The sequence below is a fragment of the Lemur catta genome, chromosome 11, assembly GCF_020740605.2.
Source record: "Lemur catta isolate mLemCat1 chromosome 11, mLemCat1.pri, whole genome shotgun sequence".
NCBI lineage: Eukaryota > Metazoa > Chordata > Mammalia > Primates > Lemuridae > Lemur > Lemur catta.
In genome coordinates this window covers 28267864-28294203 of record NC_059138.1, presented here as the reverse complement: position 1 = coordinate 28294203, position 26340 = coordinate 28267864, and the positions used below count along the sequence as shown (strand labels likewise).

Here is a 26340-nt window from a genome sequence, read left to right as displayed (position 1 = left end):
CTATAATAAATAATAATTATAATACCACAATATAGTCAAGTGCAAAATTCCTGACTTTATATCTAGCTTCCTGTATGCAAGCTGAGTTGCTATGGTGACATCACTTTGTACTTGCATTTGAAACTTCTATATTATAGGTTTATAACTTCCTATTATCTCATTCCCATCGAACTTTTAAAAAAATGGTTTTGATTATCTGCTATGAGGCCCAAAGGACTCTTGTATCACTTTCTCAACGGATAGATTACCAATCAAAAACAGTGAAAATAAACCCTCCCTGCACTTAGGAGCAGAATCCAGACAGACCTCAGCCCCCATCCTCTCCCACTACCATCTGGACCTCCCTGCAGCTACAGCAGCAGCAGGAGAAAGTGGGGGGAGGGGCACTCCCCCCAGCCCATTCACTGCTGCCACCGCTAGAAGCAGGGACCAGAAAAAGAGACCCCAAAGGCATGATCTTTCTCCTCCTTGCCCAATGGGTCGCTGACCTGACAGGAACTTTAAGAGATCCTCTAAGTACCTTTCAAATCTAAAATCTGTGACTCTGCAAATAATTAATAAGAAAAAATAGACTTTCAAACTGAGTGTTTTACTCCTTCTTACTAGGATTAGGAATTCAATTTAGATCAACTTTTTGATGGCTGGGGTGTGAATAAATTGCCATGCTCAGTTCTGTCCCCTACCTTTCTTCCATTTTAAATATTTTTTAAGATCTGATATTGTACTCATAAAACATCTTCCGATCAATTTAGTGGTATCCAGTTGCTTGATAAGTACAAGGGCCTCCTCTGGGATTTGATCCATCAGTTATTCTGTCTCTGCTGTCGTCTCTCTTCTTCAGTTATTCCTTTTCCATGAACCATTCATCTCAGTTTATAAACAAGACCAGCTCTACCCATGCTAAAAAAAAAAAAAAAGAAAAAGAAAAAAGAAAGCCTTCACTCCATCTTCCACGTCAGCTACACTCCTGTCTTTCTCCACTCTCCACTACCATCCTCACCTTCTTTTCCTACCTGCCTTCTATTGTCACCCTGCTGAAGCTGCTGTCATTACAACTAGCAATGACTAAACCAACATTCATCTTACTGTGCCATTTTATTTTGTTTATCTTTTCTTTCTTTCTTAAAATTTACTTCCATTAAGATCGTGGGCACCTAATTCTGGCTTTTCCCCATTCCGCTAGACCCTTTGTTAGTTTCTCATCTTTTGCCTACCCCTAAATATTGGTATTTTCTAGAACCCCATCCTCCTTGTCCTCCTCTTCCAGACACCTCGCCCAACTGATATTGCCAGTCATTCCTATATAACTCTGTCTCTCCTGAGATTCACATCTATATTTTTAATTTCCCAGTGGCTATGTATTCTTGTCTCAGATATCCACTGAGTCTATACATTTGCAGCAAATAAGAAACAAAAATAATTAGCCTAACTATTGGCTAGGCTGTTCACTCATTTTCTCCTTTTTCCAGTCTACCTGTAGTTCAAAAATAGAAATCTTAATTTAATCCCCTGTTTTAAAAAATTCAGGGTCTCCCTAACTGCCCAAATGATAAAATCCAAAATACCAAATCCTGGTTTGCAGAGTCCTTTCCCTCCAGCCTAGCTTTTCAGCTTCATTTTATTTCTCTGTCCTTTTTATGCCCCCAAGACTGCCGCAAGCACTTATACATAAGGTGCATTCTCCAACCACATTGTCTTCATGCGTGTGGCTAAGTTTCACCACATGGTTATTTGGGGCTGGAATGCTCTTCTCCCCCTTTCCTCTCCTTCACCGCCTCAGATGTTTCTTCATAAGTTAAATTTTCCTGGTTCCACCCTGCACCCGTATTTGTTGATCTCTAACATAACATTTTTATTGTATTGCAAACTTTGGGGGAACAGGGTCTCCCCGCTACCTGTGTCTAGCACAATCCCTGATACACGGGAAGACCCTTGAAATGTATGAATGAATTAACAAGTGAATTAACCACAAACATACAATGGATAAAATTTGGATGGACAGAAAAATGAGAAAGTTTGGAATCCAATGAATACACAGGGCTTTCATTTAGGTTTAGGTATATCATATTTCCATGAATCACTCATAACAACTGTGACTAATATGCGCCATAATATGACTCCCCATTCTCTCTCCATTCCAAGTTTTAACCTCGGGAAGTATGACTTTGGCAACTACCTCCTCCAACATTCCCTAGCTTTGCTCCATTTCTCTCTCCAGGAGCCCTGTCTTCTTCTTGACATTCTTCCTGCCATCAAGCACTAACTCCGTGCTCCAATATTGTACTTAGCTGAGCACAGAACGGATTCAGATTTTTAAATTAAAACAGATTTCCTTCATATTTGTTGCAGCCTAATGGTAGTGAATTGGGTAACCAATTTTAACCAGTTTTTCTTCATTCCTCCTTCTAGCTCACCTCAGTGATTATGAAGATGCATACAAAACTTATTAGAATAAGATAGGTACAGGAAGGTATTTATAACAAAGGTAACCAATCTCTATATTGATGCATTGTTAGCAAAAAGATTTAGAATACATTTTCAGATCTTTGCTGTCTTTTAGGTAATACTGGGATTCTAAGTCTAGGAGTAGAGGAAAGTGTCTATTTGACACCCAATTATTTTAGGTTGTGATACTCAGCCCCTGGAATTTAGAGGAAAAGTAGATTTTATAAGCTGCTGAAAGTCAGGAAGTTTTAAATTTTTGGAGTGTTAGGCCAGTAGTGAAATAGCAGCCCAATTACTACCTTTTAATTAAGTGTCAAAGTCATATAATTTCAATGGAACTTGGCTGTTGGTGAACTGTTTTGAGAGTATCTATTCATCATTACACAGGGAGACTGAGTACCCAAATGGTCACAGCTAATTAAATAGTTGCTAAATATCAATAAGCACATTTTTAGAAAATTAATTATAAATTGGATGTTATCTGAGGAAAAGAACAAGTAATTCAAACTTCCCTAAATGAATGTCAATTTCCTATTTCACATGAAGCAAGTGTTTTCCATCTTTAAGGCAGTTTAAAAGAGAACAATTACAAAATATTGAAATCATTCTTAAGAGTTTGGCTGTTTCCAGTACATCAGTCCAGGACAGATTTAGGTTTCATTTTGCTCAATTCAACTACATTCTTTAGGACAGTTATGTATGAGATGTTTCTGTCCAAAAGAGAACATCCAAGACTGAAGCCACTGAGTCAGCCCTTGGTATCTATTGTTCTTGGTAGCGCTGAGTCAGTGACAGGGCCTGCTGAGAGCTCTAGCAGCCTGGGGAGAGCATGGCATTATGCTCACGTCCTTGTCAGAAAACTGAGCTAGATAGACAGCCTCGTGCTACTACATATTTTGGACTTAGAATTTGAGAGACAGGGGAGGGAAAACTTTAAGACTAACATTTTAAGTCTATGCCTAAGGAGTGCTAATACAGAAAATGCTAAATATGCATACTCAGTGCTATCACTCAGCTTTGCATATGGAGAAAGGCTTAAAGGAACATAATTTCAGGTTTGAAGAGAATAAAAAATATGCTCAGAGTACATTCTGAGGGGCCTGATGGAAGGATAATAGAGAAAAATCTCATCCCTCAGTGATGTTGAATAGATATTACTGGTTACTTAAATGCATATGAAGCTTGGATTTTCTGGGCCGCAGCTGGTGAAACCACCTCCCTCTCTCCCCTCTATTACCTACTGAATCACTGCCCACTCATCAGTAGGAAGACCAAAATGGCCCTGCTTCCCAGAGAGTAAAAGATGCCTCTCCACCCACATAGAGAGGCTTGCTGGTAGAACGGTGCTTAGATATTACCCATTAGTTGTGCATCTCTCTTGAAAACAATATGCCTATCTAATCTGTGCATGGCATAGAAAAAACTCAACATTCATTTCTTCTCTTGCACATTCTTTTCCATACCACTAAGATGAAGTAAACAGGAAGAATCATATACAAATGTGGTTGTTCAAAATATTTATTTCTTCTAAATACATCATTTTTATTTCAAATAGTAGCTGCTGTAAATATGAGATAGCTACCATGTACTTGTTTTTACTATCCCTACTGAAAAATCTCTGAGAAATAAATAATTCACACAGTTGGATTTCTAGGGGCAACTCAGTTTACTGTTGCTTTGGAAACTACTGCTGTGTATCCCTATGGACTCAATTAATATTGAACTATCTTTTTTTTAAATATCAAAAATAATTCTGATTTTCCAGGGACATTTTCTTCTCTCTTTATTGATTGGATAAAGCTACTCAAATTGTAATAGAAAAGAATCTGATCAATAGTATCATCTTACCTGCACTTTCTACTGCAGGAATTGGGGAAAGAATATAGAACTAGGTCTTTGTGTTTAGTCAAGTAAATTTGGGGTTAAATCCTGAGTTCTTTCATGGCATCATGAATCTCACTCCTTTCTCAATCAATAAAGTAGAGGTTGCTTTGTGATTCTCTTAAAACTCATTTAGGAAAATTCAATTAAATATTTACATGTATAGATACAATTAATAGATAGTAGCACTCTGTTTAAAATATTTAACAAGGCTGTAGATATTACTCGTCTGCCCCACCATAATTATACAATTAAAATGACTAATATTATTTAAGAGAAAAAGCACGAATAAATAAATAAATATCAAAACTATCCTTTCAGGATATCTCCCCTTAGCTATTTACTCTTAATTGTAGCGGAAAAAATAGAATCTTGGTGTTGTAACAAACTTTGGATGTCCTTGAAGAATAGAGATATAAGGACCACATCTTGAGGAGGATAAAAATGAATGATGATGCCATGGTGTGAGAACTATGAACTGGGACTGTCCAGTCAGATAGAAGGTGTGGAAGGTGCTGCCAAAGGCAAATCCCAAAGCTGTCCCAGGTAAAAAAAAAAGGTATGCATGATGGAAAAATCGAAACTGCCCAAGCATTTTTCTAAAGCTATATTCTGCTAAAAATCAGTGCATCTGATACATACTTGCCTTGTCTTCCAATTTCATTTTTCAGATTTTAGAGAAAGCAATAAAGGGAATTGCTACTCTAAACTTGGTTGCAAAGACTACAGAAGGTTGATGAAAAGACATTGACAGAAACCTTGGGACCATGACATTTTGGAATGTACTACAGCCAAGGAAGTGTATACTGCATAGACAATAAAGTCACTAGTGTTTGAAAATGTAAATAGTCAAAAATTTTAAAGAAACTAGACTGACCGCCATTGCTCCCCATGACAGATTAAGGAGAGTAGAAGGAGTAGGAATACCATCACAAAAGAATCTCCTGAGACAGAAAGGAAAGGGAAGTGTCTAAAGTGATCAATGTGTCTGTGTAGAGAGTTCTGTGTTGAATCCATCCTTTTGTTTTTAATTTTAAATTTCAAGGAGGCTGGGATCTATAAATAGGGTATAGGCATAGCAGAAACCCTTGAGAATAAATTGAGGATTGCGGGAAACACTAAAAAGTTAAAGAGAATTTTTAGTTGGACTCAGATAAAAATACATTGAAGAAAAAGAAAGACAGATTTTATGACCAGAAGATCAGATTAGGACTCCTGGTATTGCTCATCACTAGGTGGGGATTTTGTTACTTAACCAGTTTGTTTCCTCATCTAAGAAATGGCTACCTCACCCTAAAATTTCTGGTGATGATTAAATAAAATTTGCAAAATATTTAGCATAATGTCTGATACATAATCAGATCTCTTCTAAAAAAGCATTAGCCATCATCAATATCATTATTAGCAATAATATAGATCCCAATTCCTGGGGCTTATGACATGATAATGAGAGTCGAATTAACTAAAAATTGTATTTCATTGCACATCTGCATACATGATGAGCATTACTTTTTTCAACATTCAAGACTATGATGAACATATTGACTAGGATTAAGCCAGGAATAGAAATTTTGGCATCCCTTTAGGTTGATACCAAATTAGTAAACCACATGCTTTAGGTGTGATTTAACAAATTGAGAATTAATCTGGCTATATTATCATTCAATTCCTATTTCACTATCTTATCCATATGGATTTCTGGGAAGTCAAATTAAGTGTTAAAATTCAAATATTCTATATGTAATATAGAGAAAGTGTTTAACAGCTGTTTGGTGAATAAATAAATCAATGAATGAAGTGGAAAGAACTTGGAAAAATAAAGAGAAGTGATTATTAGGTGGTGATAAGGGTGGTAATATTTGTTTCTCTTTTCTTTTATTGTTTTTAAAATAATATTTTATATTACATAAAACATTTTAAATAGCTAAAAAAGAAATCAAGATATACTTGTTACATATGCCTGATTTTCCATTATATTAATAGTAACTCTATTAAAAGAGGAAGCAAATTAATTTGTTGTAACTTGTATTTTATGGCTTCTCATCACTTCCACTTTCTATTTGAAGTTTCACAAGTTATCTGTTCAATTATCTGTTCTGAGTGCTGCCTAGATTTGATATCAAGCATGTTGGGCCACATTTTTAGTATCTACCTTTTTCCTTTTTTGACTGTAGAGAAAACATTTGTCTATAAATTTAAACTATTAGTATCATTTTGGAGGAATGACATGACTAATAAAGATATACTATGAGGATAAAATGTGGGGTTTTTAATGCATTTTTATTGTTGTTGTTCTTGCAAGAGAGGTTAGACTGATTCTGAATTAGTTTGTGAATTATTCATTTGGCATCAAGTAGTAATGCTTCCTATTGTCTGGTACTAAATTTAAACTGAAAGCAAAAATGGAGAGACTAAATATGCTTCGTTATCTCTTAAGATACAGGTTTTGCTTCTAAGGAGCCCTGTAGACAAAGCCACTGTGTTATGTTATTCATTCATTCAATAAATATTTACCACATGCACTTTATCTACAAAGTACAATGCGGTAAATTAAAATTAAATAAAATGTATTTACTTAACAAATTGTGATGTGATAAGAGAATAACAGATGTGCATGCTTCTCAAAATCTAACCTACAGCAATAAGTTTAAGAGAAGTATTGGCAGTGGGCCAGGACTTAGTGCAGAAGGTGGCATCACAGATCCGTCAAGAAATGACAAAATATGTAGAAGGAGAAGAAATTGGGGTGGGGGTGGGGTAGGGTGCTTAGTCTAAGCAGAAAAAACTTCATAAGCAATGTAAGAGTAGAGTAAAAGTGTCAGGCATTTATGGGAAGTAGGGAATATTTCCACAAAGGATGAGTGTTTCACAAAGGATGTAATGGAAGACAAACCTAAAGGCTAAAGTTTGGATCAGATTATGTGGAGCAGTAAATTACAGGCTAAGAAATTTGGATTTATTCTATAGGAAATAGAGGAACCACTCTGGTATTTACATGGGGAATGACATTATCATAGTTATGCTTCAGGGAAATTATTTCAGCAGTGACATTTTTAGTACATTTAAGAGAAAGAATTTGAGATGGGTAATTATTAAAAGAGTTCAAGTGAGTAATAATGAGTTTTATTTTATTAATAAATATATCTGTGTACTTAATACAATACTTTGTAGTATAAGCAAATCAAATAAAAGAAAATATTTATTCGGTATTGTCTTACTTAAAACCCAGACAAGATGTCATATTAAAAGTTAATTATGGTGAAGATAAAATTTAAACATAATTTTATCATTACTGACATTTATGATATTCAGTTCATGGGTGTAAAATAAAGTATAAGAAGAGACCTCAAAATCACATAGTATTTTATAAGCAAGTAGATAAAAATAAAAAAAGTAATCTAAACAAAATAGGCCTCTACCAAAATGCAAAATGGAGAGTTGTGTTAGGTACGGCTAGTTGTCACCTCAGTGTCCTTCCTCCTTTTCTTTTTCAATAATAGGACCCCCAAATTTATCTGGGGGCATATATCCCTCCAGAATAAAGGTTATACTTCCCAGCTTCCCTTGCAGCTAGATGCGGTCATGTCATTAATTGCTGGTGAATGGGATTTAGCAAAACTGTCCTGTGTGACTTCTAAAACAAGTACATAAAGGGAAAACGTGTTCTGTCTCTACTTTTCCTTACCTCTACCTAGACTGTTGTGGCTGGAACTTGAGTGGCCACCTTGCCCCCAAGATGAAAATCATTGAGAATGGCAAAGCAAAACTCAAGAAGGAGTTTTGCTAGTCATGGACAATGCATATGAGATAAATAAAATTTTATCTTGTTTAAACCACTGTTTTTTAGTTTTCACATCATTTGCAGCCATACCTAATCTTCAGAATTTAATATTGTTCTAGCACCTTACATTAAAGTACCATGGTAATGGAAGGAACCCAGAATGTAGGATATAGTAGGCTTCACTGTACAACTGCTACAGGGAGGTATCGGATGGGATCTGGGTGGAACAGAAAGAAAGAACAAAGAAAGGAAAAGAATTTGCTTGGTTTAAATGTGTAAATCCAAGCACATACTCTTGTCATCACCAGTATTACAGATATATTGCTTCTCCTACTGATCAAGGGGGTATAGGTAATAAATCATGAATCTGAGTTTCCATACATCAATGCACACAACAAAACCTAGACACCTTGGTATACCTGTTCTACAAGGTGGCACTGCTGCCTAAAAGCAGTCTTGCACTTGGAGGAGGCTTATTTTCCTGGTGGCCTGGTAAATTGGCTTGGGATTGCACAAAAGGCCACTCCCTGCTATAACTATCATTCAGGAGGGTTGGGTGAGAAAGGAATAGAAAAATATAATAGCAACCAGATTTTAAAAAATATATTGAATTTTCTTTTCATAAATTTAAATATGTGTAAGTGAGGCTGGGCGCGGTGGCTCACACCTGTAATTCTAGCACTCTGGGAGGCAGAGGCGGGCGGATCATTGGAGCTCAGGAGTTCGAGACCAGCCTGAGCAAGAACGAGACCCCGTCTCTACTAAAAATAGAAAGAAATTATATGGACAGCTAAAAATATATATAGAAAAAAATTAGCTGGGCATGGTGGCGCATGCCTGTAGTCCCAGCTACTTGGGAGGCTGAGGCAGAAGGATCGCTTGAGCCCAGGAGTTTGAGGTTGCTGTGAGCTAGGCTGATGCCACGGCACTCATTCTAGCCTGGGCAACAGAGTGAGACTCTGTCTCAAAAAAAAAATAAATAAATAAATAAATAAAATAAATAAATAAATAAATATGTGTAAGTGGCCCTTCATAAGGCACGCAAGGATATGTTTTTTCATTACTCCAAAACACCTAGACCAGAGGATTAACTAATTAAATATTTCTTAAATTGAAGAACTTATCTTACATGGCCTTAACCAAAGCATAGTGGACTGATGGGAGTCGTTAGGGGTTCTTGAGCCAAGAATGAGGTAGACCCATTGGCATGAGACATTAACTAGGGTTTCTCTCAGTAGCAAGAAAAAAGACTTTCAAAGAGGCTCAACATAGATGAAAGGAATCTGTCTCAGTAAAGACGTGGAACACAGAGCCAGAACAGGGAGAAGTTTGGGCAGAAGTCTTGTATGAGTGAGGTGTGTAAGTGAATGAATAGGATGTCCTGGTATGTGAGCTCTGCAGAGCCTGAGTGTGGAAACAAGCTGTGAGGAGGGCTGGCTTGCAGAAGGATTGGCAACGTGTGCTGAGACTCCAGCTAGGGGGACTGGAGCTCAGGCCCCAGGAAGAATACTTGGCAGAAGTCAAGGGAAATCAAAAACTGGACTCAGAATTGGAAAAGAAGATGGAGGCTTGGTGAGAAGTAAGGATATAAAAGGCTGGCTATTAAGATCAGGTGAAGTTACAAGGTTAGAGGGGCCTCAGAGTAATAAGGTAAATTGATTCTGAGCTACTGAATTACACAGGGATATAAGGGTCCTTTGATTCTCAGGACTAGAAGGATGCTGAGGCCATGAATGGGAGCCAAATGTCCTCATATCTGGAACGTGGAGGGATCTGGGGAGAGGTAGGTAGCTAATCACATTATACCAAACAAGAAGGACTCAGTGTGCAACCAGGAAACAATTGCCCATTCCAACCTATTCTGTGAAGCTGGTTCTTCTCTGGTTTCAGATGCACTTTAGGGCAGATACTATTGACTTTTCTCATCACTCTCAGAGTAACTTTTGGTCACTTTAGTCTTGAAAATCACAGTTCTAATATTAAAATGACCAGTCCCCATGTAATTGTAACTATACTTACACCAACTTTTCTCTCTTACCTAGCTTGAACCTGCTCAAGGGACAGTCAGCTTCCTCTCTGTGTCTTATGCTTCTGTCTCTCTTCCTGCAGCTTGCTAACTCAAGGTTTCCATCCAAAGGTGGAACTGGTGGGGTCTGAGGAGAAAATGAGGGATTAGGAAATATTTTTCTTGTCAAATGCTGATATAAAGAACTAGAGCTGATGTTCTCTGGGTCTGGCAAGTGTTTAAAGCTCTGTTTCTCTTTTGGGGTACTTTTCAAGTTTCTTTGGTGATAAGCCCATAGCTATGGATCATTTATTAAAAGTTCCTGTGGTGCAGGGCAATGCATATCCTCAGCCCCTAGATAGATACCCTGGGTATACCTCCTGCTTCTCTCTTCTGCCGTTCAATCATGTCTCCAGGAAAAGTTCTTGGGGAGGATCAAAGCTACCCCACCTGCTCCTCCCTCTCTCACTCCTTCTTTCATCTGGTCAATGTGAAACTCTTAAGCATTCTTTGCCCCAAACAAATTTTAGAAGAACAGGTTGCCCCAATGTAACAGCTTCTCTTATTCCATCACTGGGACAGCCAGTGAGTCATCAGCCACAGTCAGCCTGCTACTCTTTAATTTTCTGGCCTGAGACTGTGTCCACTGTATCCTCCAAGTAGCAAACGGCAAAGAATATGCCAAGCTCTTGAAGTGGTTCTTTTTTTTTTTTTTTTTTCGCAGTGGTTCCTTTGATGCCTGTTTTCCTGAGGTAGGGAACTCACAATTCCCTGACAGCTCTTCCCATAAAACCTCTTCTAATTTCCATTTCTGCCCTTTTATAACTTCAACATGGGTGAGTACCTACATAAAACTACCTTTTGACCATCTTCTTTGCAAGGCTCATATGGTATTCTCGCATCTCATTTTGAAACATGGAGCAGTTTGCACATACTCGTAAGGACTCAGCCAAAGCTAAGATTTAAATACTTCCATTTTAATATTCAATTGCAATCACAAACATCTATATTCTTTTTAAAATTTAGATTTCACCAAGTTTAGACATCCTTTCTTAGATATTTTGTTATTATTGTTCTGAAATAATCATTTGTTTATATTAACAAGATTCATTGTCAAAAACGATGCCACCCACTGACCATAATAGGACACTACATTGAGGTGTTTGTTAAAAGGTTTCTCCGCCCTCCCTCATATACTTAACATGGTATCCCTTATAAACAGGCCCAGAAGACCTTAAATACCAGGGAGCCATCTTTTGTTATAGAAGACTTGGTAAATATTCCCACAGTGTATCTTTCCTTACTAATTTTCACAAGGGGGCTCTTGTACAAGATCATTTTAACAGAATTTAATCTGTTACATTTTACCTCTGAACAAGAATGGTGGGTGAGGTTGCATTTAGACAATTAGACAACATTCCAAATTTCCATTGGCTGACTTTCAGGAAATTTGCTTAAAGTATTTGGGGTGTGTCTGCTATTACTCCACCTTTTTTTGTATCACAGTTACCCATTGCTTTTTTTACTATTTAAGTTGGTACATCTGTGAAAGTTTTTCCATGCCATGTCCAAACTAACAATAAAGCTATTAAAGAAACTCTATGTGGCTTGAGACAATTTAAGGGATATAACAAGTAGAAAATTCTTCTGGAAACTTCAACTCTAACTTTTTCTATTTTTGATTTAATGGAAATATGGCAATGACTTAGCTCTATTGTAAGGCCAGCTTTCAAAAAACAGTGGAATAAAATATTAAAAATTTCCAAATAAATTATCCTTTTGCATTCAGGATTAAAAATTGGAATTTTAGAAGTCAATATCTAATCAATGGGCCTGATTGAGAGCTTGGCGTCTCCTACTTTTGATCTTTGGGTACCACCTCATTTCAGACATATATAAAATGCCTACTGTAGATACTTTGTTGGAGAGAAAGAAAAAGAATGAGATGTCTGAAGCATCACTACCAAATACAAATTGATTGGTAATATTAGCAATTAAACACTTCTTTATTCACTGAACAATAATTAATAAATGTCTACTCAGTTAATAAAATAATTCAAGTATTGTGTGTGTGTGTGTGTGTGTGTGTGTGTGTGTGTTGGGAGGAGAGAGGATAAAAAAAAGAAAATGCTAAAATCTTTGTTTCCAAGATATTATATATGTGAATGTAGCATATTAAAAGTGCAAAAGGATACAGGATAAACTATATTTAGTAACTGTCACATATAAAGTACATTCACAGGAGAACTATCAAAAAATGAAGAAATCAAATCATATTATGTGAGGAAAAAAGGAAGAAACTGGGCATATTAGTTTGCCAAGGCAATTTCAAGAAAAATATGATAGCTGTTTCATGTGTTGGCAGAATTGTCATTTGTAGAGAGAATAGATTCTGATGGCTCCGGGTATAGTAAAGAACAAAGCCCATTTATCTCAGTTTGGTGTACAATATCTTGTACAATCTGATTCCAAACTACCTTTCCAAATTGTCTTTCTAATTGCACCACATCAGTTCCAGACAACTTCTTCTTACTTCTACCCTTTGCCACATATCATTTTCCTACCTAGAATGCCCTACTCCTTTTTTTTCTACCTAAAGGACAATTACTCATCCTTTAAATAGTATTTTAGATTTCCAGATAAACATCTAACTTCCTATTCTACACCCATATCTTCATTGAAATGACCAAAGGAATATAAAAATAGAAAAAACCTACCTCAGGATTGGAAAATACGGATAATACCTTATACATGATAGAAAACCTAGGAATGTCTGTTAGATATAGTGTAGGTGGGTTCAGGTAGAGGAAAGATATCAAAACCAACTTGCCACTTTCCTCCTTTAAGGTAGCTGGTGTATCAGGAAGCAAGTAGAGGCAATCCAAGATGGTTCTTCATGGCAAAAACAAGGAGCAGACCTCAAAGGATCTCCTTTGCTATGAGGGCCCAACAATATTCAAAAGTAACTGTGACTGGATCTTTCGGCATTCTTAAGCTATTATCTCAACTAGAAAAATAGCAGTGAGCAAAAACACCAGGGATGAAGGCTAGGCTAGATCATGTATGAAGAACATGTTAAATAGAAACCAATACTCAAGAAGTTGGTCCATTCTTCTACCTGATGTGAAAATGATAAAGCTATAATAATTAAAGCAGCATGTATTGATTCAACAATAATCAGAAAACATTTCAGAAACAAACTCAAATACATATGTTTTATTATAATAATTCCTCTTAGCCCCAGTTTCCTCAGTTGTAAAGCATAGATGATGATGATGATAATAACTCATAAGATAATAATAGCATGATTTTAAGTAAGATAATGCATATTAAAGGATGCACACAATAATTCCTAGCTTTAGGATTATTAATATTATTGTCATTGTAATTATATAAAAGTATCCCTATTATAGAATGAAGTTGGAGTTTAAATCACTTAGGAAATGATCCTACAATATTGATTAAGAATTTGGGAGAAAATTGAATTTTAACATTACTTTCTAAATTACTTCCTATGATTGCTGGTGAATAGTTAATCTTAGAATGAAGAAAGTTGTTTTTTTCAGAAAACACCAAAGACACAATACATAAGGAAAATATTATCTAACTTCCTACACAGAAATAAAAACAAAACATTTTAATTAACAAAAACATAGTAAGCAAAACTGAATGGTAAACAACAACATAGGGAAAATATTTCCAACACAAGTTGAGAAGCTAAATATTTTTAAAACATGTAGAGAACTTACAATTCAATAAGAAAAATACAAATACACTGAAAAAAGCATGGAAAAAAGAAGTTAAATAATACCTGAGTGCATCTAAAAAATATTTGTTAAGTACCTGCTCAATAAATGTAGTATGCCTACTACTGTACTAAGAACTAGAATATAGTAGTATAATGAGGGATAAAGTATCTAGTTTCATGAATCTTATCCTTTGGAAAATTGATAAAAGCAGAAATACATATGATCAACAGACATGAAAAAATTTTCCTCAGTAACTATCACTGACATGAAAATTAAATCAATATATCATTTTTCACCAATCAAATATCTGGGATCCTAAAAGATACACAATGTTGACAAAGCAGAGAAGTAGATTCTTTTCTGGTGAGAGAAATTAGAGGTACTTTTCTGGAGGACAATTGGGTAATATTTATCTAAATAGTTTTAGAAATTATTTTATCAAATAATTCATGTCTTGAAGTTTATTCTTAGAAAGTAATCAGTAACACATGGAAAATTTTGCTTAAGATGATGAAAATTACTGCATTTTTAAAGAAAAAAATTAAAAATAATATTTTTCTTTTGATAGAAATAGAGTTTAAGTAAACTGTGATCCATCTGCAAAATAGATGACTGTATAAATCAAAAAACATTTTAAAATGATATTTTATGAAGTTATGAAGTAGAAAAATATTTTTAAAGTCTTATTAAACGAAAAAACAAAGGTTTACAAAACATTATGCCAAATCTTTTTGTATTAAAGTTTCTATTGGCCGGGCGCGGTGGCTCACGCCTGTAATCCTAGCACTCTGGGAGGCCGAGGCGGGTGGATCGCTCGAGGTCAGGAGTTTGAGACCAGCCTGAGCGAGACCCCGTCTCTACTAAAAATAGAAATAAAAATTATCTGGACAACTAAAAATATATATACAAAAAATTAGCCGGGCATGGTGGCGCATGCCTGTAGTCCCAGCTACTCGGGAGGCTGAGGCAGAAGGATTGCTTAAGCCCAGGAGTTTGAGGTTGCTGTGAGCTAGGCTGATGCCACGGTACTCACTCTAGCCCGGGCAACAGAGCAAGACTCTGTCTCAAATAAATAAATAAATAAATAAATAAAGTTTTTATATATGCATAGAGAAAACACAGAAAATGTTCCCTAAAATAGTAACTATTGTTATCCTTGGGTGAAAGTTCAACATATGATTTTCATTTGCCTTATACTTTTCATATTTTCCTATGATCTACACTAAATATTAATTTGTTTTATAACCAAGCAGAAAATTAATGAGAGGGAAAAACTCTAGCTAGAATGAACCTCTTCAGTGAAGTCTAGTTCCATTCACCTACTCAGGGTGCGTTGTTCTTCCTCTATGTTCTCATACAGAAGAAGAAACTATATTGTTCTCATCTACTTAAACACACACTAATTCTTTATGGACTTTCCTTTTCATTAGACTAAGATCTTACAAAATGGAGTTATTTCATCTTTTTGTTCTCCTTTTTGCTCTTCAGTTACTAATCCAAACCCTGGAGTAGATGCTCAGTGTCATGAGTTGAATTTTGTCTTCCAAAAAGGTAAGTTGAGGTCACAACTCTGAGTAGCTGTGAACATGATATTATTTGGAATAGGATCTTTGCAGATGTCATCAAGCTCAGATGGTATCATTAGGGTGAGCCCTAATCCCATAAAAGGGTGTCCTTATAAGAAAAGAAATACACAAATACACAGGAAAATACCATGTGATGCTGGAGACAGAGATGGGAGTGATGCTTCCATAAACCAAAGAATGCCAAGGATTGCTGGGAATAGCAGAAGCTGAGAGAAAGAAAGACATGTTACAGATTCTCTCCTAGAGCCTTCCGGGACAGAATGGCCCTGCCAACATCTTGATTTTGAACTTCTAGCCTTCAGAACTGGGAGAGAATAAATACCTGTAGTTATAAGCAACCCACTTCGTGGTACTTTGTTAGAACAACCCTAGGATTCTAATATGCTCAATGAATAATTATTGAATAATAAATGAATAGATTGTTTCTACATGATCTCCATGGAAAAATTCAGAACCAGTGGATGGATTTTAGAGGGAGAAGATTCTTGCTCTACCTTAGAAAGAACTTTCTTAGACCTAAGGGAGTTTGTGGGTAAGATGACTACATTGATTTCTCCTTTGTGGCAAGGCATATATGTCTCTGTTGAATAAATACCTAGTGGGGTTGCATGAAGAAAATTCAAGCCACAGATAGCTATTTGGACACTATTCTAAAAATCCATAATTCCACAATTCTCAAATATGATCTTTAGTTCATATTAACAAAACAGCTATAGTAACAACTATTCAATCTAAGATCTATTGAAATAAATGTAAGAAAAATCAAGTTGTTATGGTTTTAATGGGGTTAGGTAATATTAGCACCATCTACTGGTAGATGAACAACGCTACGACCGTGATGATATTTATGCAAGTTGGTTGGGACAGCACACAATAGGTATTCAATAAAAGTTGGTTTTCTTTCTCCTTTCTAGAACATAAAATAAGAAATAAAAAACTATTAATGTCCTGAAGTTTCCAAATTTAATTTATTTAAAATAAACCCGTATATCTGATAAAGGTGATTAATGTAATACTCAAAGTTCACTCTGCTTTAGACATAGTGTATCTGATTAGAATAGAAAGGATTGGAATTTGTATGTGACTGTGACAAAATATAAGATTATAATTCAATTAAACATATTTAATACACTGAATACTTACTATGAGTCAAAAATAATGCAAAGTGGAAATACAAATATGAATGAATTATTTTTGATATACTTAATTATTGAAATACAATGTAAGCTTACTTCATTGTACTTGTGTAGAAGAAAACATTAAATCAAAATATATTTAATTGTAAATTTCTGATGACTACAGGGTTTTAAAGATTTAAAGTAAATAATCTGGCACTGACTCATCTTTAGGGTATAGGTTAAACACATATCCACACATATATTTTTTACCAGTTATAATCCTTCTTTGTCTGAGTTTGATTTTTTCATAAAATGTTCCCTACCTACCACAACTTTACTGTTTTCTTCCTCCATTGCCCCCTCCAGGAAACATTTAGAAAGCAAACATCATATTACATAAGGTAATTGATTTTAACCTGAATCTTATGGAGTAATAAATAACAAAATTATGTCTAATCCCCAGCCCAAATATCTCCTGGGAAATGATTATGTTTGTGCCCTGTGCAAAGATTAGTTCATTCTTTCAACATCTTAAAAAGCTACAGTCACAATAAGAAAAGAATAGTGGCTGATAACTGTTTATTTAAAATATGCCCCTAAACTGGGCTGAAACCCTGAAATGTTAGGTCTCCAGAAGCATTTACTCAAATTCACAAATCTTTCAGATTGTGTCTGTACAGAATTGCTAACTCAAGTAATTTGTTCAAATAGGCTTTTGTGGTACCTTTCTATGTTACTCCAACAAAAATATTTTCAAGAACCAGGAACCTTTTTTCTTGAGAGAACATTTCTACACACTGAAAAGTTTATTTCAATAATTCTGCCACTTGGAACTGAATAAGCTGTGAAACTAAAGTAGCAAAATAGATAAACACTTGTATAGTTTTTAACCACATATTATCAATTCCCTTTTTGAAAAGTTCCCTTAGGAGGGTCTCCCACATTATCAGCACTTACCATGAGAGTCTGAAAACAGCACAGTAATTAAAATACAGGTGAAGAAAGAAAATGGTTAAACAGGTTTGAGATCTCTATGACAGTGTGTCAATTTCAGTGTGTGCTTATTATATAGAGATGTTGGGGATACGGCACAGGTTTCAGAATAAAGCAAAGATTCAAATCTTAACTTTGATATTCACTAACCATGTGCCCCTTGGGCAGTCCACTTCATTTCTACTAGTCTCATGTGTAAATTAGGGTAAGTAATACCTACATGCCAGCATTGTTGTAAAAGTTAAATTTAGATCCCACACATAAAACATCTGTTACATAGGGACACTTAAATATTGATATTTTCCCTTTCCTTTTTTGATGAATAATTGGCAGGGGGGATGTTGCAGGAGGAATCAAAACAAAATTAGAAATACTCATTGTATGATTTTGGTTTTTTTCTTTTTTAAAAAAAAAATTGGACAATTTATAGAGCTGGTTCCAGGAAAGGCAAGGTACCAACTGTGCCTTTGCTTATTTAATTTTCGGTCAAAATCCTGTGACTATAACATAGACTGTATTTTCAGAGACAGAGATCTGAGATTAAGTGAAGGGTAGGTGAATGTGATTGCGTTGAAATATTTCATAGTCCAAAAATTGAATAAGCATGTTCACATATAGTCCCACTCACACCGTTACATGAGTGCAGTAATACATGGATATGTGAGGCAGAGCCAGGCATATTGCTAGGCTCTGCGTAAGTATTCATGGCAGACACAGTTTGGTGATTTAAGATTCCATGTTTCCCAGCTGTCTTATAGGCCTCCCGACAGAATGCTGTAAGGGAAAGGTGTCAATACCAAAAGACTGCTGAGGAAAATAAAGACAAACCTCAGGCTATTGTCATGTTGGTTTCTCACCAAGCATACCAAGTACATGGGCTTCCACAAGTTTGATATTCATTCATTCAACAAATACTGATTAAAGCACAAACTTTGTGCCAGAGTCTATATGGTTGGTTACTAGTTGGAAACAAAGCCAGTGGGGTTTTTTGCCATCATAAAACATATAGGCCATTCAGTCTGGTGTCAGAAAGATGTATCTTTAAGTACTTGTGAAGGTAATTAGGACATTAATAAAAAGAGAAGACTGGACAGCTCCATGAACATAACTGAAAGATTTAGAAGACATCAACTGAAGATACCTAAAATATCTGATGACAATTATGCTTAAAAAAGATGATATATGAATATATAGCCACAACTATCATGTAGAATAAATAGGTAAAATAAACCAAAAGGGTTAGAATGACTGAAAGATTTTCTGAATATAAAGCATTCTACATAAGAGTCTCTTATTTGGGTAATTCTTAAAAGCCTGACAATCACTGCTTAGAATCTAGAATTCTTATTTTCTGGAGAACTAATTTCAATAATCCAGGATTTCAAGCATGAATGTCTTTTTAAGTTGGCCTTTTAAGAATAAAACATCTAGATGATTTATCAAGGTATAATATATCTGATGTCTCTGTTTTCTGGTTTTAGCTACTAAATTGCCAAGTGTATTAACTGACATCAAAAAGCATGATCTCAGACTCAAAATGATGGAACTAAAGCTTGTAAAATTTAAAAAGATGACATTAAGAGTATTTAAATATATTAAGTAGTATGGTGTCTTTCTGGGTAGAAAGAATAAGATCAGTACATATTTCAATCAATATAAAGGAATCTTTCTTTGTAATTCATTGGCTCATTCATCTGCTTTCTGCCCATCATTGAAAGGGCCTTAGTTGGCTTTTTAGCACTTCTAGTCTTTCTTAGTGTTCTAAAATGCTTTTTCTTCCATATTGCTTAAGAAGAACAAGAAAAAATTATATTTGCATAGCTGCATTCTGTGTTGTCAGCATGAAATCTTTACAGATGTCTTTTTTCCAATCAGAAATAAGTAATTTTCTAAATTATTTCCAAAATCAAAAACTCTCCTTTTCTAAAAAATAAATCTTAACTTCTAGATAGCCATGGTTTGAATTTAAATATGAAAATCTGTTTGCTTCTAAGTTATCCCAGAAACATGCAAGTTTTATACACTGATTTCTGATATAAGTAGCTTCTAGAAATATTAATTTCTATCTATAAACTATTTCTATCTATAAACATTATTAATAATAATAACAAGCTATTACTTTACAAAAACACTTTAGAAATAAGGTAAATGTAATTATCTCAATTTTTCTGTTGAGAAAATTTGGGCCCAGAGCAGACATTAGCTTTCTCACTGCTACAGAGCTAGCAAAGTCAAGGTCTGAACCTACATCTCTTACTTCAAAATTCATATACTCAGCCACAAAGGTTTTGTTTTGAACAGAAATTTAAAAGACTATTCGCATGTTGTTTGAAACAGTTTATGTTATAACTCACAAAGTTTCAGTCATGGTAGAAAATGGACTCCAAAAAGATCCAACCAGGATATTTTTTTCTGGCAGGATTATGGTTTACATTCACTATCTTTATCACCATCAAAGAATAAACGTCAAGTTCTTACACATGAACAGCAGGGTAGATCCTGCCCTCTAGGAATTGGGGTAATATGAAAACAATATAATTCTTAACTGCTTTTAGTATTTTTAAAAATTAAAATTTTGATGGCTGCATCTACTATACACACATATGTGTGTATACATACATATTTCACTTTAACAACTCTTAAATTTGTTCTTAAGTATTTATGTATCTCAAACAGGATGACACTATTGACACTATTGACACTATTAAAACATTTATATTTGTGAGTATGAAATATTTCTTGGTGGTCTTCTAAATGTTCATTCAATATTCAACTAAATTGTCATCGCTAGCTAAAATTTCAGAAGGGGTCCTTCTGTGATTAATAGTATTACAATGCTATCAGCTGGTGTTCTTTGGTTGCAAGATACAGAAAACAACTCTAGTTAACTTAGGCAAAAAAGAGAATTTATAGGACATGGGGTGGCTCCTAGAGGTGAAAGAAATTTTGAAGAAGTTATTTTAAAAAGAGCAAGAATAAGGGCAGGTCCAGGCAATGAGGGACACTATCTTCAGTGGGCAAGCTCTTGAATTAATCAGCATCAATTACATACCATCCTGGGTCACTTAGCTCCAGATTCATATTCTAGGGACAGAGGACCTGACTGGCTTCCTTTGGAGCACAGGTCCATTTGTTGCCAAGGGAGTTCAAAGCACTTTGTTTCCCCCTTGCCAGTTTGTATACAATGAAGAATAAGTAATTTCCTCAGGACAAAATAGGGGTGCCTTACCCAAAGAAGGGGAAATGAGTACTGGAAGGCCAAAATAAATAAACAAAAATTCCAATACAATAATTGCAGCATATAATTTTTTAAGTAAAGGAGCCAACATTTGCTCTTCTTAACACCATAACCATCACGTGTCACTTAATGATGAGATAATGTTCTGAGAAATGTGTCTTTAGGCAATTTCATTGCTGTGCAAACATCATAGAGTGTACTTACACAAAACTAGATGGGATAGACAACTACACACCGCGGCTATATGGTACAGTCCATGGCTCCTATGTTACAAAGGGGAACAGCGTGTTCCTGTACTGAATACTGTAGGCAGTTGCGACACAACGGTAAGTATTTGTGTATCTAAACCCATCTAAATGTAGAAAAGCTACGGTAAAAGTACAGTACAAATACAAGTACTATAATCTCTAAGACCACTGTTATATATTGGCCCCATCGTTGACCAAATGGTCATTATGCTGTGTGTGACTGATTTTGATAGCTATATTTTTTTACCAAAAATAAAAATGGTGACTTTTTAGATGTACTTAACATTTTCAATGATACCAAAATAAGGAAACAATAAATTTCTAAAATCAGTTTGCATTTTTAGCATTGACAGAAAAAGCTATCTTCAGTTTCAAAACATTAAGATGTTTATTTCCAAAGGTTTTTTGTTTGTCTGTTTGTTTGGTAAAGGGAGGGCTCAAATAGTCATCTATCATTTTCTTTCTTAATTTTCCTTGCCCTTCTTTCCCTACCTTCTCACACAACCACTTTGCCTCTTTTCTTTTTTTTTTTTTTACTGTGACTTCTGAGAAAAACTACAACCATAGTTTCTGTGCCAGGTTGTTTTCAGTCTCAGCATCTAAAACTTCTTATTCTGATGCTCATTATTGCCAAAATTTCTAGATAATAAATATTTCACTTTAAAAATAAAGATCATTTGACCTTGGTATATTCAACTTTACTTTTTTAAAGTTTCTTTTGTCAACTCAGTGTATTTTTTTTTTTAGCAACGCCTGTGAACTTTCTAACTTTGAAGCCTATGCAGAAACTGTAGCTATTTTTACCAGCTATCTGTCTCACATTGTATTATTAGGAAAGAACTTTTCAGTATGAATTTCATGAGATCAAGTGGGTGACTAATTCCCATCACAGGGTTTCAGGGTGAGTTTCTTAACACCTCTTACCCTGATTTCTGAAGATATATTCTGCTCTGTGGCCTGTCACTCTACATCAATGGCTATGTAGAAAAGGTTTAATAGAAATACCGGTTCATTTTAAAAATAATTATTAATGCTTTCAGGGGGCGCTTCTTGATTGCAGGTAATGTTCTACTTCTCGATCTAAGTGCTGGCTACATGCTGTGCTTTGTTTACTTTGTGAAAATTCATCCAGATATATAGTTATGATCTGTGTACTTTTCTTCAATAAAAGGTGTACTAGGAAATACTGCTTACAAAGAAAAATCACTTTTGGTTTAAGTTCAATTATTTTTTGGCCCATTTTTCCACTGAAGTGCTCATGGTTTTTTTTAATTGATGTGTAAGAGCTCTTCCAACATCTCAGGTCAAAACCCTTGGAGTCATCCTTGATTCCTCTCCTTTTCTCACACTTATATCCAGTCTGTGGGAAAATAATTCCAGCCGCACCTTCAAAATAGATCCATAATCCTACCGCTTCTCCCCACTCCACTGTGGCCACCCCAGGCAAGCGAACATGATCTTTTGCATAGATTAGTGCAATGGCCAAGTAAATGGTCTCCCTTCTCCCACACTGTCCCCCTCCCCAGCCATCATCCAGTCTATGTATCACACAGTAGCCAGAGAGATTGCATCCAAATGTGGGATAAGTAATATCATTCCTCTGCTCCCAACCCTCTAGTGCCATCATATTTTGCTCCAAGTAAAAGCCAAAATTATTACTGTGACTCACAAGGTCCTGCACAATTGGCCTGGGGTGACCTCTCTGATGTCATCTTCTACTATTCATCCTCTAACTCACTCTGCCTCACCACAGTGGCCTCTTTGCTCCTCCTCCAACACTGTAGACAAGCTCCACCATCAAGTTCTTTGCAGTCACTGTTCCCTCTGCCTGGAAAGCTCTTCCTCAAGATACACTCACCCACACTTCTTGCTCTCCTCACTTTAGGTATTAATGCAAATGTCCCCTTCTCACTGAGACCTTCCTTGACCACCCTGAAGTTGCAACTATCTCACTCCAGCATTCCCTATCCCCTCTCTCTGTTTTACTTTTAGACTTATCATCATTTATATGTTAGAGAGAGATATGTACAGAAAAATATAAATATAGATACAGATACAATCAGCCCACCGTTTCCATTGTTTCCACATCCACCAATTTAGCCAACCACAGATTCAGCCAACTGTGGCTCAAAAAAAAAAAAAAAATATATATATGTATAACATATAGATAAAATAAAAAATAATAAAACAATAAAACATACTAGTAAACCAATACAATATAACAGCTATTTACATAGCATTTACATTGTATTAGTTATTATAAGTAATCTAAAGATGATTTAAAGTTTACACGAGGATGTGTGTAGGTTATATGCAAATACTACGCTATTTTATATCAGAGACTTGAGCATCTACAGATTTTGGTATCTTCAGGGGTCCTGGAATCAATCCCTTTTCTCAAACACTGAGGGATGACTGTACATATTTGTATAGACATGGTTGGCAATAGGTGGTTTTATATATCTTTAGTAATCTCTTGCCAACCACGAGGATTACATTCCTGAAAGAATATGGTTATTATTAAAACCACTGTTAGCAATAACAAGGTCTTATAAAATGGATGACATATTTTAAAAGCAATCAAAATAACATTACATGTGTAGATTTGAAACATGGTAAATAGAAGTTACAGAACGCATCTGCTTTCAAAACAACCTAGATTAATCAACAAAAAAATTCCACCCTCAGGCACTCCTTCAAATTTCCTTCAATTTTTCAAAAAATATGACTGAGGCTTTCTGTTCTAAGCAGTTTCTACCACAAATTTTCATTTCCATAGACAACTGTACCTGTTTGCATTTTTCTTGTATCAGCCTTTACTGAAATAAAAATGTTAGAGGTTTATCTATGAATTCTTTCTTTTTTCCCAATTATAGGTGGAGATCTATTGGTGTATCAGGAAACCAATTTAATGGGTTGTGGACATTTTTGATAGAACAGAACAAACAATAAAAACATTAATGTGAATCCTGAATATTGAAGGTAAATACTACTTTATGAAACTTTTGTTTCAGGCGTGTGTGTGTCTGTGTGTGTGTTTATGTGTGCGTTGGAGTCATAATATGTAATAAATTTCCTAGAGAGGTTTGCAGTAAAAAAGTTTGGATTATACTATTTTTCTAGACTAACCTGCTGCCTCAAGTCACCCAGACACTTGCATGTCTTGCATCCAGTGTTTGCTTTAACCAATAAAATATTTCCATATTTGTTTATTTGGGGATAGGAGGTAAGAAGAATCAGACATTTCTAGGAATCAAAAGGATGTCAGCTTAACGTATATTATTTCCAGAAAGGGAGGTTTCAGTAAAATAATTAAAACAAATATTGACCAGTACTACTCAAGTACTACTTGGCCAGACTTCGTTAGTGCTTTCTTTCCTTGGACTGCATATCCTATAATAATGGGGCAAAATAGTGTAATTTTAAATCCCAAGAACAAAATGAAATATTGTGCATATTAACACTTAATAATTTTTTCTTATTATGCATCTCTTCAATACTGGACTTATTGAGCACCTATGATGTGCTCAGATACTTTCTTAGATGTTCAGGATAGAAAGATGAATAAGGTTTAACTCTTGACCTTTAAGGAACCTGCAGTCCAATGACTTATATTCCATTTAAATTTGAATAGAAGCATTAGCTTTAAAGTCTGTGTACCAACCAATTATTATATTAAAAAATCTACTTTCCTCTATCTTTTATAATTAAATGTCATTTTTTGTTTTAAAAATGTAACACCTGCTCATGACTAAAGAAATGTTACAGAAATGCCAAAGTTAGAAAGTAAATTTTCTGTACCTGTGTCATCTATTGTTTGCAGTTACAGGATCTTTCACGGTGACCATAGTCTACATAGCGCTGAAGAATCATTAAGTGACTATTTTATAAGATGACCATGGAATGTCTTGTCCTAGGAAGATACAAATAGGAGAGGAGGTGAAGACAACCCAGAGACCTGGTGCTGTCAAAATGCAAACATATATAATCAAAGAAGGTCCAAAGTTTCCTGTTAAACACTTGAAAGAAAGGAAGATGTGTTGAATAAACATAAAGAAGAACAATGAAATCCCAAGTTAGAGGATTTCTAATAAAAGATAACTGATGAATTTAATGGCATACACAGCAGTCAGCCAAGGTTCATTCAGACTGACTCTTTACATCCTGAAATCAAGGACTCAAGAATGAAAAGCTACCAAAAAAAAAAAAAAAAAAGCCCATCTGCAAAATTTGTCCATCTGGGTCAGAAGCCACCTAACTCTTTCAGTGTTCTCTGGAACAAACAGGACAAACATCTGGGACAAATATTCAAGGGAATATTTAAAAGAACTTATTCCAAAGCGTGCACTGTTCCCTTGGTAGCAATAAATAAATGACCTCTAAGACTAAGGGGAAGGGAAAGAACTGAGAGGGATAGAAAGGTGAGAAGTGAAACCACCTACAACAGTAGTTTCTAAACTTTTGCTCAGGACACATTTATACTCTTAAAAATTACTAAGGACCCCAAAGAGCTTGTTTAGATGAGTTATAACTATTTATATTTATCAGTAACAAATTATTAAATAAAACCAAGAAATAGTTTAAGTATTATTTAATTCATTTAAAATAACAATAATATATTTAGTACGTGTTGCCATAAATAGTATATTTTTATGAAAAATAATTGTTGGATGATCTGTTTCCATTGTGTCTCATGGTCCTTGACATCTTGCTGTATGTGCCAAGAATGCAAGACTCTGATTTCTTTGCACCCAGGTTTTCTCATGGCAGCTTAGGCAGTGAGCAGCTGTGAGAGATAAGGTAAGGTCTCCTTCTAAGACAAAGGACAGGCTTGCTCACTGCCTGCCATTATATAAATGGCAGGTTCTCCAGACTCAAGTCTTCCCCTCCTGTCGTGCAACCCACTACATGTGTTGGCATCCATCTAGGTCCATACTTGCCACTCCTGGGAAATTGGTGCTCACTGGGGGAAGCACATGTAAACATATAGACACTCTGGGTACTGGTTTCATGGTAATGAAGTCTTTCAGCTCTGACACAGAAGTCTCATGTCTTTTGTCAGCCTCCATTAAACTGTGGTAAGATAACTCATTAACTTGCAAACAGGGTAAAACTTCAGACCCTTTACAATTCTTTTTTTTTTCTTTTTCATTATTTTTTGTAGTTTTTTTTAAATTTCAGCATATAATGGGGGTACAAAAGTTTAGGTTATGTATATGGCCCTTGCCCTATCCCGAATCAGAGATTCAAGCATGTCCATGTCCTAGATGGTGTGCATCACACTCATTATGTATGT

At 35.3% G+C, this 26340-nt stretch overlaps 1 long non-coding RNA gene across 1 annotated transcript in view; it reads right to left on the bottom strand.

Annotated features, from left to right (window-relative positions):
* Nucleotides 1-25251, bottom strand: part of LOC123647226 — a 48705-nt gene extending 23454 nt beyond the window's left edge. The window contains exon 1 of the long non-coding RNA XR_006738170.1: nucleotides 24846-25251. This is a non-coding gene — a long non-coding RNA (uncharacterized LOC123647226). The remainder of the gene's footprint in view (nucleotides 1-24845) is intronic.
* Nucleotides 25252-26340: the final 1089 nt, after the last annotated feature.